The 6,057-nt window shown below is 43.6% G+C and overlaps 1 protein-coding gene across 13 annotated transcripts in view; it reads right to left on the minus strand.

The window, feature by feature from the left end:
- DYNC1I2 (dynein cytoplasmic 1 intermediate chain 2) overlaps nucleotides 1-2,383 on the minus strand; it is a 61,307-nt gene extending 58,924 nt beyond the window's left edge. For 5 of the 13 annotated variants that reach the window (XM_004703748.2, XM_045298720.1, XM_004703744.3 and 2 more), the window contains exons 1-2: nucleotides 2,243-2,381; nucleotides 1,997-2,137 (exon numbers count right to left, since the gene is read on the minus strand). The gene's annotated coding sequence lies outside the window, so the exon portion shown is untranslated. Of the gene's footprint in view, nucleotides 1-1,996; nucleotides 2,138-2,242 lie in introns of all 13 variants that reach the window. The other 8 variants (XM_045298726.1, XM_045298718.1, XM_045298713.1 and 5 more) reach the window with 4 other exon arrangements.
- Between the last annotated feature and the right edge of the window lie 3,674 nt (nucleotides 2,384-6,057).

Genomic DNA, 6,057 nt, shown 5'->3' on the forward strand with positions numbered 1-6,057 from the left:
CTTTCCTTTACATAAAACTCTCTTATATATGAGTCGCTGTGGATTTGTTTCTCCTAAGTACCTAGACTAATACACCGCCAGGGCTCCTTAAAGTTGCATTTAAGAGCATAGGAAAGGTTACAGAGATGAAACATTACTTTCAGAAATGTACATACTTAGATACAAGGAAAGTCAAGAAACATTTTGATATTTCTATTTAACAAAGGGTCCTAAAATTTTATAGTACTACCTTTTGATTTACCCTCTTATTAGGGCACTGGAGACAAAGGTCAACTCTAGCTCTTCATACAGAGGACATGGTTGATGTTAAAGAACTTAAGTTATAGGACACAGATCAAAACTCTTCCCAGAGTCTTGTACTCATTCCTAACAGTTTTGAGAAAAGCAAGCCAAACAGAAAAATTCCTATAAATTCCTAAAGTGACAGGTAATATCAGAGCATGCAAAGCATAAAAGACATCATTATTAACTATGAAATCAAATGAGTTTCCTTCTCCATAGTGACACCATACCTAAACCTCTCACTTGTAGTCCAATTATTTGTTAAATTTTCTGCTAGACAGTGATCATCTTGAAAAAAGGAACTTTTTAGTTCATTCTTATTGCCTTCATAGCACTCAGTGCCTGAAACATTTAACGTGACTGAAAATGGCTAAATGAACAATGGTTAGAGAGAGAACATTACAAACCAAGTGTCAAAAATAATTACGTAAAGATTACTTTAGCCTCAGTTTTAGGAAGGAATAACAAAATGTTTTAAAATTTCAATTAAAAAAACACAGCAGTCTATGGGCTAAGCATAAATAAGAAGCCTAAAAACTATCAGCATATCTAGATTATCAACATATTATACAGTAATTCATTTCTTAATGTCTACATATGAAAAATTTCTGTATTAATACTTTTCATTAATAAACAATAATATCTGGAAAATTGTAGTTAAAGGGGAATCTCTTTAAACTAATTATCCAATTTGAATAAACCATAATTATTTAATTTGAATAAAGTTAGTGGGGGGATTCATCTAGTAATAAAACGCACACAGGCAATTTCTGTGGCAAGACTGCCAAAAGATTCGTGTGTATATGTTGGTAATTTTAAAAACACGTAAAGAGCTAGTAGGCAGATACTTTAAGTATATGCATAGTATCTACCAAGATTTGACATAATACACCAGGAACAAGAGCATGCTGAAATGTATATGAAATTGTTGAACATAAACAACTGTAGATGAATTGAATGCAAAGTCTGCTCTGTAAACCTTCACCCAATTCACAAAAAGTTCAAGAAACAGAAACAGTTCAAAAAGTTACAAGCAGCCTCTTCCAGGTCTCCCAAAGCTTCACATTAACAACAATCAGAGAGAACTGCATACATAACTCTAGGTTATGTATGGTAATGTTTGGTTCTGTGTCGATTGTAAAACATGCCAATATCCACTGATACTGGTTAAAGGAAGTTTAGTGTTTGCAAAACCCAACCACAAAACTCCTCCGGCTGAACTATAGCTGCCTGATGGCTCATCTTGAGGGGCTGAACCCTTCCAGAATGACATGTGCACTATCTTAAAACGACGGGAAAGAAAAAAGTCTCTGGAGTTTGGGGCAAGAACTTCTACTTTAGGGGGCATTTCAACACCATCAAGGTGAGGCGAACGCTGTCAAGGATGGTAATAACGATTTTACTGGTAGAACACAACAAGGTGACGGGGAGCCACTGTCTCCCCTGGGGTCAAGGCCAAGACGGTGCGGTCCGTGCCCGGGCGTCTGAGGGACAGTGCCAGCGGTGCCGGACAAGGCTCTACTCCCCTGGCCGCCCACTGAGGCCCTGAGAGGGAGAGTGGGCTCCCCTCCCCCGGCCGCCGGAGTCACCGCACCCAGCTCTGCCCGCCTCTCCTCCCGGAACCGGACCCGCCGGCGCTGGTCAGTGGGAACTGCAGCCGCCCTTCGAGCCCCAACGTGGGACACAGCAGGTTTGAGGGGTACAATCAACCCACCTGTAAGGTTTTTGGATGGGGGAGAGTCCGCCCGCCTGCAACTTCCCGGGCACGTCGTTCGCCTTCGATCTTAATGCCAACTGTCGCCGCCACCAGCGCCGAGGCTTCCCGATACACACAAAGAGGGATGGGCGGCGGCTGCTACGGCGAGAGCGCGGGGACAAATACATTCACCAGAACGAGGTCGCTCCCAGAGGGAACGAGGAGGACCCTGCCGCGGAGAGCTGCAGCCCCCGCGTGACTTACCTGGTGTAAAGCAGAGCCTGAGGAGTGAGACAAAGAATCGAGCGTGGCCAGGTGTTTCCCCTCGACAAAGCTGGAGGACTACGCCTAATATCCTCAGACTAGACCGGCAACCAGCAACCTCGCCGGACCGCCTGACGCCACCAGGAAGAACTACAAGCCCCAGCGTGAAGGGAAAGCTGAGTCAGAGGACAAATCCGTCTGCAAGCCGCAAGGTATGCTGGGACATGTAGTTTGTGGTCTCCAAGTCGTTTCTCACATCAAGGCGGGCCTTCCTCAAGATTCCACTTGGAAACTTTGAAGGACTGGCCCCCACCGGCACTTCTTACACTTCCCACGTTCGCACACCTCTCACCCCGCCCTTATTTAAAATTAGAGGTTCCTATGAAAGCTTTTGGCTTCAGAATAAACCAAAGACACAGCTAGCAGTCATTTATAGGAGGAAAAAAATTTATGTATGTATGTATTTATTTATTTAGCCTTCCCAGACTCCGGGTAAAAACCACTGCCATTGAGTGGATTCACTCTCTAGTAAAATTGCCCCTTTGGGTTTCCGAGCTGTCAGTATTTTTTTAAAAATAAATCATTTTATTGGGACTATTACAGCCCTTATAATAATCCATACATCAATTGTATCAAACACATTTATACATATGTTGCCATCATAATCTTCAAAACATTTCTTTTTGCTTGAGCCCTTATTTTAGCCTCCCTCCCCTACCCTCCTACCCTCATGGACCCATGATAAATTATTAATTGTTATTATTTTCATATCTTGCATCACCCAGTGTCCCTAGTTGAAATGATTATGGTTTGGGTCAGGTTCAACTTAGCCCTCAAAGTGACAACTCTTGCTTTTCAATACTCTGAAGAGGTCTTGTGCAGCATATTAACCCACAGCAATGTGTCCTGTGATCTCTTGAGCACTACTTCTTTTTTTTTCAATCATTTTATTGGGGACTCATACAACTCATCACAATCCATACATACATCAATTGTATAAAGCATATTTGTACATTCGTTACCCTCATCATTCTTAAAACATTTGCTCTCCACTTAAGCCCCTGGCATCAGCTCCTCATTTGTCTGCCTCCCTCCCCGTTCCCCCTCCCTCATGAACCCTTGATAATTTATAAATTATTATTTTGTCATATCTTACATTGTCTGATGTCTCCCTTCACCCCACTTTTCTGCTGTCTGTCCCCCAGGGAGGAAGTTATATGTAGATCCTTGTGATTGGTTTCCCCTTTCCACCCCACCTTCCCCCCACCCTCCCAGTATCGCCACTCTCACCACTGGTCCTGAAGGGATCATCCGTCCTGGATTCCCTGTGTTTCTAGTTCCTATCTGTACCAGTGTACATCATCCTCTGGTCTAGCCAAATTTGTAAGGTAAAATTAAGATCATGATAGTGAAGCATTTAGGAACTAGAGGAAAGTTGTATGTTTCATCGTTGCTACACTGCATCCTGACTGGCTGGTCTCCCCGCGACCCTTCCGTAAGGGGATGTCCAGTTGCCTACAGATAGGCTTTGGGTCCCCACTCTGCACTCCCCCTCATTCACAATGATATGATTTTTTTTGTTCTGATGATGCCTGATACCTGATCCCTTCGACACCTCGTGATCGCATAGGCTGGTGTGCTTCTTCCATGTGGGCTTTGTTGCTTCTCAGCTAGATGTCCGCTTGTTTACCTTCAAGCCTTTAGGACCCCAGATGCTATATCTTTTGATAGCCACACACCATCAGCTTTCTTCACCACATTTGCTTATGCACCTGCTTTGTCTTCAGCGATTGTGTTGGGAAGGTGAGCATCATGGAATGCCAGTTTCATAGAACAAACTATTCTTGCATTGAGGGAGTACTTGAATGGAGGCCCAATGCCCATCTGCCACCTTAATACTAAACCTATAAATATATGCACATAAATCTATTTCCCCATCCTCATGTATAAATATATTTACATATGTACATGCCTTTATTTAGCCGAACTGTCCGTCTTTATGGGAGTAGAAAGCCTTATCTTTCTCCATAGAATAGCTCCCAAATATAAAAAAAAACAAACAAACCCACCTTTGCGGCATCACAGTGATCCTGGAGGGCACCATGCCTGGAGGATTTCCAAGGCAGTAGATTTTTAGAGAAGCAGACTGCCACTCCTTTTTCCCGCTGGACGTACTGACCTTTCAGCTAACAGCCAACCTCTTTAACCACCGCACCGCCCGGGTTCTTTGTCACTAATACAAAAATCATAGGATAACACTAACAGAGCGTCTACCTGGAAGCCCTGGTGGTGTAGTGATTAAGTGTCGGGCTGCCAGCTGAAGGGTTGGCATTTCAAACCCTCTAGCATCTCTGTGGGAGGAAGACAGGGCTTTCGACTCCCATCAACAATGCCCTCCTCAGAAACCCCCGGGGTCCCGGTGAGTCCGCCCGGACTGACGGCAGAGAGCGTCCAGAGACACGGTGATGCCCAGTGAGTACACGTCCCGGAGCGGGGCTTGGTGCCGCTCTGGCTGTTGGGCTCTGCATGCTCCCTCTTTAATGGCTTGCAGAAAAATAAATGAGAAGCAATTCACACACACACACACACACACACACACACACACACACACTTTTGTTTCTTTCCTTTCAAAGTGAGAATCTTCTTCTGATTTCTCTCATTAGGAACAATGGTCACTAATGTAAGTGACGCAAATTTTCCCCAAACAGGGACCTGTACGCGTCTTTAACGTGCCGTGTTCAAATCCATTCATCAGTGTTGTATGTGTTGTCTTACGGTCGTGGGCGACAGCTGGCAGAATTTTAGGAAGGGTTCTTTTCCAACGGTGAGCCCCGATATTGTACTATATGTTTGTGACATTTCTGGGACAAACTAATGGCCCCAAAGTTGGCAGTTGGAATCCATCGCAAACTGCTTCCTCCTGGAGATCTGCTCCTGTAGCCATCGTTTGAAAACCGTGGCGAGCACCGTCCTTGGACGGACAGACGGTTGCGCACACTTGGCGTCAGCCAGACAGCATCTAACAGCACCACAGGGCGGCTCTACATCCATTGGTAGAGATTTCCTGTGCCATCTTAGGCCAAATGTAGATGAAGATACGTTCATTCCCTAATATTTTGTTGTAGCATTTTGTTTTTCTCTCAAATAATGTCTGGGAAGAAAGTATTTTGTACTATGTAGAATCTAAAGAAAGCAAGAAATAAGTCCCACGAGTTATATATACTATATAATATATGTTATATATTAATATAATACATATTTAATTATATTAGTATACAAAAGCAAAAGTTATTCGAATTTGAGTTTATCAGAAATATTTGGATTGACACACATTTTTAAAAGTTTATTTACACTGACCGATGTTTCCCATCACCCACTATTCTGTTGTCCGTCCCCCTGGGAGGAGTTATATGTAGATAATTGTGATCAGTTCCCCCTTTCCCTCCCAACCTTCCCCTTACCCTCCTGGTATCACTACTCTCATTGGTCCTGAGGGGTTTATCTGTCCTGGATTCCCTGTGTTTCCAGCTCTTATCTATACCAATGTACATACTCTGGTCTAGCCAGATTTGTAAGGTAGGATTGGGGTCATGATAGTGGGGGGAAGAACCATTAAAGAACCAGAAGAAAGTTGTATGTTTCATTGGTGCTATACTGCACCCTGACTACAGGATTCATAAGGGAAGTTGGGTGAGGGAGGGGGGGGAATGAGCTGATGCCAAGGGCTCAAGGAAAAAGAAAATGTTTTGAAAATGATGATGGCAACATATATACAAATGTGTTTGACACAATGGATGGATGGATGGATTATGATA

This window comes from Echinops telfairi, unplaced genomic scaffold (assembly GCF_000313985.2).
Source record: "Echinops telfairi isolate 266 unplaced genomic scaffold, ASM31398v2 ScPeMD7_4;HRSCAF=17, whole genome shotgun sequence".
NCBI classification, from domain to species: Eukaryota; Metazoa; Chordata; class Mammalia; order Afrosoricida; family Tenrecidae; genus Echinops; species Echinops telfairi.